Raw genomic sequence first — 13372 nt, 5'->3', positions numbered from 1 at the left:
GGTGCAGACACGCTACAAGAGTAGCTCATGGTGTATTGTCAATGATATACAGGAATTTTTCTAGTAGGGATAAGGAGGTGATTATTCCCTTGTATAAGACAATGGTCAGGCCACACCTAGAGTACTGTATACAGGTCTGGAGGCCTCATTTCAAAAAGGATGTAGAGCTGCTGGAACGAGTACAGAGAAGGGCAACAAGATTAGTGAAAGGAACAAAAGGTTGCTCTTATGAAGAAAGGCTTAAGTTTTGCAAATTACAGTGTCTGGAGACTAAGCACCGGCGAGGTGATCTGATAGAGTTGTATAAATCCTTGAATGGTTTGAGCATGCTCAATGCTGATAGGATTCTTCCTCTTTCTCAGAATAATCACCTGAGAGGGCATAAATTCAAATTGAGGAAAGACAGATGTAGGATAGATGTACGGAAATTTGCCTTTAGCCAGCGGGTAATTGGTTGGTGGAACAGACTTCCATCTCTTGTCGTGGAAGTTGATAGCCTAAATAAATTTAAGGCTCAGCTGGACAGGTATTTCGAACGAACAGAGGGGTGAAGTGGAACTGTTTATTTTTTTTTGTTTTTTTTTAGGCTGATGCTGCATACGCTTGCTTTCTTGCATCATATGCCTATTCTAATGCTAAAATGATAATTTAGAATTTGCTGTTGGTAACATCATCAGTTGGTCCCACTGTATAGAACTTAAAAAATCCCTAATCCCTGTAGTCACCTTTACAAAAGCAAAAGCCATTCGTTTACTCCTGTTTGGTAGTTACATCTTTAAGTAAATCCCTCATCCATATACTGTGATCACTCCCACCCAGTGGTTCCTTTATCTGTAAATTCTTAATGCATAATAATCACTGCTGATAATCAGATCAAGAGTGTTACTCACTCTTGTTGCATTGCCTCTCTAACATGCTGCTGTAGAAAACAATCATCCAATAAATTCGCAAAAGCCTTGCTAGAGTGTGAGTGACCTACACACAAGTTCCACTCTATATCTGGGAAGTTAAATTCCTTCATTATTAGACACTATTATTTACTGGCCCACTATATTTCTCTATATAATTGTTCATTGTACTCATCAGAGTCACATGGAAGACTACTGTACAAATTGGCATTAAGGGCTTGCTTTCTTGCATCATATGCCTCTACTATGCTAATTCTAAGGGCAAGTTACTGCTATGGATAAAGGGATGGTTGAGTTGGAGAAGACAGAGAGCGTTAATCAATGGACACTGCTCATCATGGACATATGTTATTAGTGGAGTTCCTGAAGGTCCATTCTTGATGGCTCATTCTTTTTTTCTGTATTTATTAATGATATTGATGAAGGTATATCAGGTTTAATGTTTAATGCTTATTGTCCAAGTTCCAGAAATGGCAGTTTCAGAAAGTTAGGCAGAAATGACAGTACACCTGCAACAGCATCTAGTAAAGTTGAGCAGATGGGCTTAGAGGTGCAACTGAAATTTAACATTGACAAATGTAAAGTACTGCATGTGGGTAGCAGTAACCCCAGAGTAATGTACCAACTGTGTGGTACTGTGTTTGGGCAGTGGAGAATGAAAAAGACCTAGGAGACCTAGGGGTAATTGTGCATTCAGATTTGAATTTTTCTGACCAGTGCAGCCAGTCTGCAAGAGTAGCTCATGGTGTCTTGTCAATGGTATATAGGAATTTTGCTAGCGTGGATAGGGAGGTGATTATCTACTTGTACAAGGCAGTGGTCAGGCCCTTGTGTAATGCATATAGGTCTGGAGCCCTTATTTTAGGAAGAATGTAGAGATGCTGGAATAAGTACAGAGAAGGGCAACAAGATTGGTGAATGGATCAAAGGTTGCTGTTACCAAGAAAGGCTTCATTTCTGCAAATTGCAGAACCTGCAGACACCTGTGAGATGAGCTGATTGAGGTGTATAAGGCCTTGAATGATTCGAGCAAGCTCACCGTTGATGGGATTCTTCCTTTTGCTGAGATTACTCAGTTGAGGAGACATATATTCAAATTGAGGAAGGACCGTTGTAGAATAGAGGTGCAGAAATATGCATTTAGCCAGCAGGTTGTTGATTGTTGGAACAAACTTCCTTATGTCGTAGTGGAGGTCGACAACTTAAATAAATTCAAGGCAGAACTAGACAAGCATTTAGAGTGTATGATGGATGGGTAAAATGGGAAGTGTTTTTTTTTTGGCTGATGCTTGCTTTCTAGCATCATATGCATTTGCTAATGATATTTTATCAGAGTTTCATCAGTTTTAAAATAATTAACAGCTTTTCAGTTGACAGTATAAAATTTTGCTAAGATTTCATCATCTTTCACCCTCTGTGAAGAAATTGAAAAATGTCATTAAGTGAGATGCCAATGAAATTGAACATAAAACTTCAGAAGTTATATATGCAAGATTTTCCATGTATTATAAAAACATGAAAAAAATAATGTTTGCCTTGTTCCTTATATAGATGTGATATTTCATTTTCAGGTGATATTTGAAAAAAAAATATATATATATATGCATAATGACCAGTGTACAGCACATAGAAAGAAATGCAAAAATAGATATTGCATTTCGTGGTGATGATGACATTACATATAGTGAATGTTTGTTTGAATATTTTTCATAGAACATAATCTTTGTGACCATTGTTCTTGCGGATCATGCAAGCTCATTGTCCAGAAATATGTTTCCTGTGCAGACTGTCTGCACTGTCAGAAACTTCATATGTGACTGCACAAAAACCCCCAAATAGCAAAAAAATATATGCTTGTGGAATAACAGAAACAGTTATTGGTAATGAAATTACATGGAGAGGAAGAGAAATGTAGTTGACTCTGCAGAATGAGCAATTTCACCACATTGTGGTGAAATTTTGTATTAAAAAAAAAAAAAAAAAAAAAAAAAGTCAAATCAACAGCACCTTCCTCTCATTGCCAACACTGGAAGATGACTGCAAATTACAACATTGGACATCTTTTTCTGAACAACTTCAAAGCATGGAGTTCCTTCAAAAAACTCTGTGAAACAGTATTTATAATTTATTTCTTATGCTAGGCCTAAAAACTGGAGTAATAATTGTATTAAATTAAGAATTTGAGCACATGATAACAATAGGTTGTCATTGTCATCTTATTAATTTGTTTGTTTAAAACCATATTGTATGAATACCTGTGGAAGTGGATGAATACTTGGAGGAAATTTACTAATATCTAGAAAGAAGTGTTAAAAGGAAAGATAGATCTGGTGTATGCTATAATGGAAAAAAAAAAAAAAATAGCACGTGTACATACTCGATGACTTTGGTTAAATATTTAACTGTACTAGTAGAAAAGTAGCAAGCTTTCAAAAGTCTGTGTAAAGAAGAGATTAAAAGTTCTGAGAAAAGCACTTAAAAATAGCATAAGCACTTTTGAGTTACTAAATTTAAATAATCAAAAATAAGTCACTACTGAGTGGCACTGACTTATGTTAAAATCCAGTTCATAATCCAAAGAGGACTTTGGAAAGAGGACAAATTTTCTTACTCAAAAAAAAAAAAAAAAAAAAAAAAAAAAAAAAAAAGAATTTCTAAATTGCAGACTTCTGATGAAAACAATCTTAAAAAAGGCAAGCATTCTGAGAATTCTTGGCACATTATTCCACACCTGCAGAAAGTCTGTTCATGTTTCTTTCTTCTGACAGTTTACTTGTTTCTTTTAACTATTACATCAACTTTTGAAAAATGGAACGTAGTTTTCCAATTTAGTGTACCTGACATCTGAGGTTATTATATCTAGATATGGTGAAGAATGTTAATTGTATATTTATTTTCTCGACAGTTTTAAAATCTTCCACTTTCATTTTGGATATTTGCATTAGCAGCGGCATATGATGCAAGATAGCAAGCTTATATAGCATCAGCCAAAAAAAAAAAAAAAACCCCACCTTCCCATTTCACCCATCCATTAACTGCAAACGTTTGACTAGTTCTGCCTTTTTGTTAAATAAATTCAACAAATTTATTAAACAAATTTGTTGAATTTAAATAAATTCAACAGTTTGACTATTGAATTTATTTAAGCTGTCAACTTCTACGACAGATGGAAGTTTATTCCAGCAATCATCCACCTGCTGGCTAAAGGCAAATTTCCACACATCTATTTTACAGCTGTCTTTCCTCAATTTGAATTTATGTCCCCTCTAGCGACGATTCTGGGGAAGAGGAAAAATCCCATCAGCATTGAGCTGATGGCATTCTTCCTCTGCTCAAACTATTCAAAGCCTTTTACACCTCAATCAGATCACTCACAGGTGCCTAGTCTCTAGACACTGCAATTTGCAGAACTTTAACCTTTGCCTTTCTTTGTAAGAGCAACCCTTCGTTCCATTCACCAATATTGTTGCCCCTCTCTGTATTCATTCCAGCTCCTCTACATCCTTCCAAAAATGAGGCCTCCAGATCTGTATCCAGCACTCAAGGTGTGGCCTGACCATTATCCCTACTAGGGAAAATACTCTTTATCCCTGCTAGGGAAAATTCTGTATATCATTGAAAAGACACCATGAGCTACTTGTGCAGTCTGTCTGCACTGTCAGAAACTTAATATGTGACTGCACAATTACCCCGAGATCTTTTTCATTCTCTACCTCCCTGAGTGTAGTACCACCCAGTTGATACATTACTCTGGGGTTACTGCTACCCATATGCAGTACTCTATATTTGTCAATGTTACACTTCAGAATTGGATGTTAGGATTCATCAGTTTCCACCTCTCACCCCATCTGCTCAACTTTTCTAGATGATTTTGCAGTAGTGTACTGTCATTAGTGTCATTAACAATCCTGTCAACCTTCATATTGTCTGCAAACTTGGACATTAAACGTGATATACTTTCATCAGCATCATTCATTAATACAGAAAACAACAATGGATGCAGCACAGAACCCTGGGGGGGGGCAACTAATAACATTAGCCCACAAAGAGCAGTGTCCATTGATTACCACTCTCTGTCTTCTCCCACTCAATCGTCCCTTTATCCATAACATCAACTTGCTCTTAATGCCATACCATTCAACCTTGTGCAGTAGTCTTCCATGTTCAACAGTATGAAAAGGTTTCCTAAAATCCAAATTAGGATAACTGTGGGAGCCTTTAGAACATCTCTGATCTACTGGGCTGTACATTTAGGCAAATGAATCCCCTCTGAACCTAAGGAGAAAATCCCTGCTGTTTAACTATGCAAGCAAAAAAAAAAAAAAGGAGATGTCTGCTCTATGTCATAAATATTTTCCACATCTCAAGAGTTCTTGTTTCTTGCTGCAAGAAAAAATATTGGCACGATGTTTTGAGGGTAACAATGTTTCAAATGGGCAGGAACCTAAGGCTAGTGAAAAACAAGCTTAAATAACTTCAAGGGGAGTGTTAGGGTTGTAAAATATAGAAGAATGCTTACTGTTAACTGTATCTACAGTAACATCAGGAGTGTTGTCAATAAAATGAGTGAATTTAAACTTCTGGTAAGATATACTGACAAATAGGAAAACATGGTGCCACTCAGAAATTTTGGGTAATCAGTTTCACTATAGTATGTACAAGGTATTTAGGCAGAATAAGGAAGATAGAAGGGTCATACTAAAAGCAGCTTGAGCACTATAAGAGCATTTGCAGAGTTAGCAGTTATGCCTACCAGTTTTTAGAATCTGGGTGGATGGAATGGGCGTGCATATGTGAATGTCTTATTATGGGTGATGATTTTGATTTGTCCCTAATTGATTGGAATAAGTGAGAGGACAACTGTACGTGAGGAACTGGTTTTTTAAATGAATTAGATGATTGTTATTTGTACTAGAATTTAAATAAAATACTAGGAATAAGAAGATTCTAGGCCTGATTGTCAACTGTTGGCAGGAAGTGATCATGCAGTTGTTAATTGAAGATGAAGGAAGATTTTGAAGTAGTTAAAGATAATAGTAGGGGTTTTAATTTTAGGAAAGTGATTAAGATTCTACATAGCAATTGGGCAGATTTCAGAGGGATGGTGAATACAATAGAATTATGGACTACCTTTAAAGTAATAATGACAGAAGCCATGGATACACTAAGAGAACACTGCACAAGGAGGATGCTGAGATGGATAATTATGGAACTGGCCGACCTAATGGAGCAGCAAAATGATACTTTGCCAATAACAATAATACTACAGATGTAAAAGGGCAAAGGTTGGGAACAAGGAGCTTTTCACGTATGTGAATACAAAGAAAGGAAAGAACTAGAATGGATCCTTTTGTAATGGATGTGGGAACATCTTAGATAATACAGCTAATGCTGCAGTGAATTGAATAGGTAATTTGTCCATCTTTACTGACAAAAGATCCTTCATGATGACAAGAGGCTGAAACATAATGAAGTCAGTGATTTTTTTTTAAATTACATATGATTGTTATCTTATTAGAAAACTTTCAAGCCAAAAGGCAAGTAAGGCTCCTAGAGTAGTTGTTGTTTGGTTTTTATGAGCATTAGCAACTAAGGCCATGTTGCTCCGGGAATATGTGGTGGTCATTCCCTGACCTTTCCGCATCCTCCGTATTTGGTGGTGACAGGCTCGAACCCCGGTCTAATCAAGAAGTGTGTGCTACGCACTGCTGCTCCTTCCCACCTGGCTATGGAGGAGCCCTCCTAGAGTTGATGGCATATGTCTAATAATTTTGAGGAAGATGGCCAGGAGGTGCATTAAACTATTGAACTCAATTATGAGGACAGATAGTGCTCAACTATCAAGAAGTGCCAACGTATCGCCAATAAATAAAGAAGATTCTGAGAGCAACATTGTTAAATACAAAGCCACTTAGTCTGACTTCGGTGGTAGGGAAATTAATGGGAACAATCACTGAGAGTGTGATTCAGGGACATTTAGATAAAAATAGCATTCTGATGCTGCAGATTAATTGAATTGGTACCTTGCATCCATCTTTACCGATGAGAGACCCATCATGGTGACATGAAGCTGTGCAAGTGAGACTGAGACATAAAATCAGAAATTTCAAAATTACAGATGACTGTGTATTGGAAAAAATTTCATGCCAAAAGACAAGTATGGCTGCTGGAGTTGATTGCATATATCCAGTAATTTTTAGGGAGATATGGCTAGAGAGTGCATTAAACCATTGAGCTTAATTATGAGGGCATCACTGGGTAGAAAGATTCCTGTGGATTCAAGAAGTGTTACCATAACACTCATAAGTAAAGGAGGATGTTGTTAACTTCTAAGAGTGATGTTTTCTCCATAGCCAGGTGAGCAGGAGCAGCAGTGCATAGCACATGCTCCTTGATTAGAGCCCGTGACCACCAAATATGGAGGATGTGGTAAAGTCAGGGAATGACCACCGCATTCCCTGGAGCAATATGGCCTTAGTTGCTAAGGCTCCTAAAAACCAAACAACAACAACAAACAAACAAACTAAGAGTGATGTTAACTATAGACCAGTTAGTGGACTTCAGTGATAGGGCACGGAATTGGGGGAAATGATTAAGAGTATGATCCAGCGACATTTATATAGAAATAACATTCTGAAGAACACACACCTGGTTTTGTCAAGTGACAATCATGATTAACCAACCTTTTTCCCTTAGCCAATTTGACATAGTTACCCGTGAGCTGGATGTAGAGAATAATTTTGACATAGTTTATTTAGATTTTAACAGTGTATTTCACTCAGTCTCTCATCAGAGGTACTGTATAAGCTGGAACATGTGATTATTGGACAGGATTCTAAGTTGGATCGCAAGGCAGAAAACAATGGATCGTGGTTAATGAATGTTCTTTAGATTGGTGTGGTATCAGAAGTAATGTCAGAAGTGGTGTCCCTAAGTATCACTTCTTGGACCACTGCTGCTTCTGATTTTCATAAACAACATTGACAAAAGAATAGAGGAAATTTTCAGATGATGTAAAGATTGGGAAAGTTGATCAGTGCCAACAGCACTCCTTCAGGATGATTTGAACAGGCTTTAAGGATGATCAGAAAGGTAGCAGCTATGTTGTCAAGGCAATGGGCAGATATAAACATAATCTGTTGAGAGCAAGACATTTAAGGGCCATAATTCAAAGAATCCACAGCAGGAATGAGGTGGAATATTCCCTAAATGTTTTTGTGAAGTTGGGGAGATAACTGTAAGCATTATTTGATTATGTGCCCAATTCTCTTTAATATCTTTTGAGTTTCTTTTTCCCTCACATCCTTATCAACCCATGAGAATGTTGAATTTATATGTGGTTAATCTCCTCTCACTCTGCAGAAAACATACAAAAATAATCCTTTTGGCCATACCAAGTCAAATCTATAAATAACTCCACAAAAAGGCAATAATTTATAAACTGATTTTAATTCTCCTTTGCCAGGAAACTGTCATTGTCAATTATCTTCTAAGCCAAAGCTTTCTTGATACATTAACCTGTTTGCTCTGCCTCAAACAAAAGAATCATGCCTCTTGTTTGGGGCATTATTCTAGTCTATATTTAATTTAAGGTTCAGTATGTCCTTCAAGTTTTTAGTTTTTTTATATATATATATGCCTGTGTCCACACACACACAATCTTTATTACATTTATTTATATGTTATCTTTACAAGGATTTTTTAAAATAATAATAGTGATTGCTAAAACTGTTTATTAGTTAAATATTCAGTTAATTTGTGTATTTAATACAAGTGGGATAAAAATATAACAGAACAATATAAGACACTTGTAGGATAGATGCGCAGAAGTTTGCCTTTAGCCTGTGGGTGGTTGATTGCTGGAACAAACTCGCATCTGTCATTATAGAAGTTGATAGCTTAAACAGATTCAAGGCAGAACTAGACAAACATTTAGTGAGTGGATGGGGTGAAATGAAAAGGGTCTGTGTTTTTTATTTTTTTATTTTGGCTGATGCTATATAATCTTTCTTTCTTGCATCGTGTGCCTTGCTAATGCTAAAACAGATATAGGAAATTATTACTTTATATATATATATTGTGAATCTTGAATATAAAAAAGTATTGTCATCAGTAGTGCAGTACTGTTTGCAGATTGCACATTGAAAAGTCAGAAAATACTTGTACTTAAAAATATCAGGAACATCTTAGAAGCTCTTAGCTTGTCATATGAATTAAACAACTTCTTGCATCATATATCTCATTGCTGTTACTGTTATTTTAATTTCATTGATTGGATTTATTTATTTTTATAATTTTTTTTATTCCCAGAAAGTCTTTTTTGTGTGAATAAATTTTTGGCACTTTTTATGCTTCTTGTTGTGATTGATCTTGTTACTTACTAATGTTATACATTCACTGTTTTGCACATTGTTTCATCAGAAATAAATTATTGTGATTTTTTTCAGTAGTATTTCTTCTGTTATTCAGAAATCTTGGGCCGCTCAGTCTATGTCAGATGTTTTTTAAAGAAAAGTTTAACCATGTATTGTCACAACTTCTGTACGGCTACAGGTGTAACACATAATGACATCCATATTCTCACTCTAGCCACTAATGAGCAAGAAAGATTTTTCTTCCAGGTCTGTCTAAATTTAATTTAAGGTTCAGTATGTCCTTCAAGTTTCAGTTTTCTAAATTTAATGTAAAATTCAGCATGGCCTTCAGTATGCTGCCACTGCGAGGTTAAGGAAGTGAAATATTTGTTAGTAGTAGTAGGTGAAAAGATCCCGATTATATATTCAAATGAGTGTTGTACTGAAAGAATTAATTCTCCCGTAATTAATTCTATTATAAGCATTCCACTGTATTATAGAAAGAACTTTAGTTTTCAATGATTAAATAGTTACTTTTGTTTTAATGATTTACAAAATTAAATGCTGTTGTACTATGTTAGAGGGCCCTAAGTGCCAAGCAATTTTCATCCTGTGATTATACAGTGCTCTCCAAAGTGATATGGTTTTGTTTCTTTTCTATTGAACTAATCCTTTTGTTTACTTGAAGGTTCTGCACTTTAGAGGTCAAAAGTAAAAACCAAGAAAGAAAATCCACTTCTCTTTCCTTATCTTTATATTTATTACTAATAAACTCTACTAATTTAAACAACAGCCTGGTCACTTGTGGCACCGCTCCTGTCTCCACGTGGCAGGGCCAGTAACTTGGGAGAAAAAACTAGCCCTCAGGGCTAAAAGGAGCAGAGATGGAAACAAATGAATTTCCAAGTTTAGAGTCAAAGAGCTCTCAACAAAGTGATAATCATGATATGAAATAGAGAAAACTATTTTTAAGAGAATGAAGAAAGACACCGGCAGACAGGAATTACCAGCATTCCTGATAATAGATTCTCTGCCAACACAACCTGTGGGCAAGCTGTTTCCCTTCATCATTCAGCGATGCCTTGAACATGCCACAGGTTCACCAAAAATTGTAAAATGCCTCCAATCTGGAGATTTATTAATAGAGGCCACCAATCCTCGACAATATGAACTATTATTATGTCTGATACCCTTGAATGGAATCCCAGTTCAAATCATACCACCCTCAATTCTTCAAAGAACTAATGGTACTTTGAAGAATTGAGGGTGGTATGATCACAGAATGGGATTTATTGAACATTCCTGAAGATGAACTAGTTCAGGAACTTAAAGATCAAAAAGTCACACAGGCAGAAAGGTTCCTGATCCAAAAAGATGGCAGTTTAGTCCCAGCCCGGAGTATAATTTTAACTTTTGGTCTCCAAACTTACCATCTTCAGTCAAGGCAGGATATTTAAACTGTCTCATTCAGCCATATATCCATAACCCACTAAGATGTTTTAAATGCCAGAAATTTGGCCATTCCCAGACAACATGTGCAAACTGTGGGGTATACAACCCATACGCAAACAGGATGTAAGCCATCATCCAAATTGCAAGGGTTACTAGCCAGCATATTCTAAAGACTGCGACTTCTGGAAGTTGAGGGGGGGGATACAAAAATATAAAATTGAAAATAAAGTTTCCTATTAAAAGGCAAAAAAACAAGTAAAAATTAATTATGCCAAAATGCAACTATGCTTCTGCTACTTACAGTCACCAATCAGTATCATGTCAGATGGAGGTGGCCATCCCTCCAGACACATCGATCTCAAACTGGGTTCGATCCGTCCTCTCGGTCCAGCATCCATCTCCACCAAACGTAGTACCAATGCAATAGTTCACCACTGACAGTTCCATCCCAGAGATTTACCCATTGTCAAGCAGTGGATAATTTGCAGAAACCTGATCCTGTTGAGGGGAAGCAATCTCATCTGTGAAGCGTGGACACAGATGATCTGCTTGAAATACGTGCAGCTGATAATATGGAAGAAAGCAATGACTCAGGATGCCCTAATTTTTCAAGAAAAGAAAAATCAAAACTTGACAGATATAAACACACTATTCACAAACACAGACAGACTGACCTTCCACTCACAAAACTAAATAATTGAACAAATCATACAGTGAAATTGCAGAGGTTTTCACAACAATATTGATGATATCTATGAATTAATTTACTATTACAATCCTGCTGCCATGTGCCTACAAAAAACAAATTTAACTCCAAAAATCTCAGTTTCAGTCAACAATCATACTATTTTCAGAAAAGATCGATCTGAAATTAACAGCCTCCATGGAGGAATAGCTATGCTAGTGGAATCACGAGGCACATTCCATTGCAAACACCATTAGAAGCTATTGTTACCCATATAGTAATCAGTATCATGTTGACAGTGTCTCGAAATATCTTCTGCCAAACCATCCATATGCAATTCAGGATCTGGAAAATCTTATTTCTCAATTACCATCTCCTATCTGTCTATTAGGAGATTTTAATGGACAACACCCGTTATAGGTTTCTCTGGTCTCAGATGGACGTGGTGAGCTTATAGAAATGCTACTTTACAGAGAAAATTTGACACTATTGAACACTGGCTTGCCCACTTACATTCGTTTTCCTTCTGGGTCAACTACTGCAATAGATCTTTTAATCTGCTCTCCAATTCTCTTCCCAACTATAGAGTGTGCAGTACACGATAATCCTCTAAACAACTATCATTATCTGCTGATTTGTAGCATTCAAACCACCCAGTCCGAAAATCAGAAAGAGACACAAAACCGAAATTTTTCAAAGCAAACTGGACAAAATTGTGTTTCTTTTGATGCGGATATCATTGAGTCTTCTGCTATTAACACTACCACCGATCATATCACAATGCAGATACTAACAGCAATAGTCACCATCCTACACTCTCAAGTAAGAAACCATCGCCATACCAATTACTGGTGGCATGGTGATTGTAACAAAGCAAAAAGAGAAAAAAAACTCAGCATGGAACACCTTCCACAAAAATCCACCACTGCCAACCTTATTAACTTCAAGAAAATGAGAGCCAAGGCTTGTTACATCCGGCGAAAGGCCAAAAAGGATTCATGGATAAAATTTGCCTCCTCAATCAACAAAGATACTGATACCTGGGAAAAAATAAAGAAGCTTAACAGGAAATATCACATATCAACTTCTCCTATTATTAACTGGAATGGGATCTCTTCTCGTGGGGAGATTGCCAGTGCCTTAGGAACTGTGTTCTATGAATTTAGAATGGCTCGTTGGTCTAGGGGTATGATTCTCGCTTAGGGTGCGAGAGGTTCCGGGTTCAAAACCCGGCCGAGCCCTCGGGTAATTTTCAACCCCGGGGGCTCACATCTGGTGAGTATGGGCTTGGCACACCCAGGGTCCCGAGCTGGATATCATCATTCTTCTCTTTCTTGGTGAATCCCTTCTACTTTTGACACACTCTCTCTCTCTCTCTCTCTCTCTCTCTCTCTCTCTCTCTCTCTCTCTCTCTCTCTCTCTCAGGGTGACTCAGGAATTTTTTTTTTTTTTCCTGGTGCAGCATAAGCCTCAGGCTTTCTTGCACCATATGGCTATTAATAATAATAATAATAATAATAATAATTGTTTGCTTCGAGTGCATATTACTCATCTTTTCAAAAAATTAAAGCCAAAGCTGAGAAAAGGAAACTGAACTTCAAAACTACATGTCCTTTACCCTATAATCAACCACTCACAGTAGCTGAACTGAAAGAATCTATATATACCTCAATAGATAGCACTCCTGGCCCTGACAGAACTTACCCTATAATGCTTCAACATCTAAATCAGAAATCACTATAATCATTGCTAACATTTTACAATCAGATATTCCCCACTTCCTGGAAACATTCTTGTGTAATAGCTTTACCGAAAGCTGGAAAAGATCATTTGATTCCTCACAATTATAGACTAATTTCTCTAACCAGCTGCTTTGGAAAAAATGGTTCATCATCCACTCAACTGGTATCTTGAATCCTGAAACATAATCAGTAAAAATCAGATTGGTTTTCAAAAGAACAGACCTTCTCTAG

At 36.8% G+C, this 13372-nt stretch overlaps 1 protein-coding gene and 1 non-coding gene across 4 annotated transcripts in view; both read left to right on the top strand.

Moving 5' to 3' along the window:
- The window catches only part of LOC150078525 (mitochondrial 10-formyltetrahydrofolate dehydrogenase), a 910691-nt gene that overhangs the window by 679415 nt on the left and 217904 nt on the right, over positions 1 to 13372 (top strand). The gene's annotated exons all lie outside the window — the stretch shown is intronic.
- On the top strand, positions 12569 to 12640 carry TRNAP-AGG (transfer RNA proline (anticodon AGG)). Its single transcript has one exon. It is a non-coding gene; the product is annotated as a tRNA-Pro (tRNA).

This window comes from Mastigoproctus giganteus, chromosome 11 (genome assembly GCF_048544385.1).
Source record: "Mastigoproctus giganteus isolate SK-2022 chromosome 11, ASM4854438v1, whole genome shotgun sequence".
Lineage (NCBI taxonomy): Eukaryota > Metazoa > Arthropoda > Arachnida > Uropygi > Thelyphonidae > Mastigoproctus > Mastigoproctus giganteus.
The sequence above is the reverse complement of the archived record's forward strand: the minus strand, read 5'-3'. Positions and strand labels throughout refer to the sequence as shown.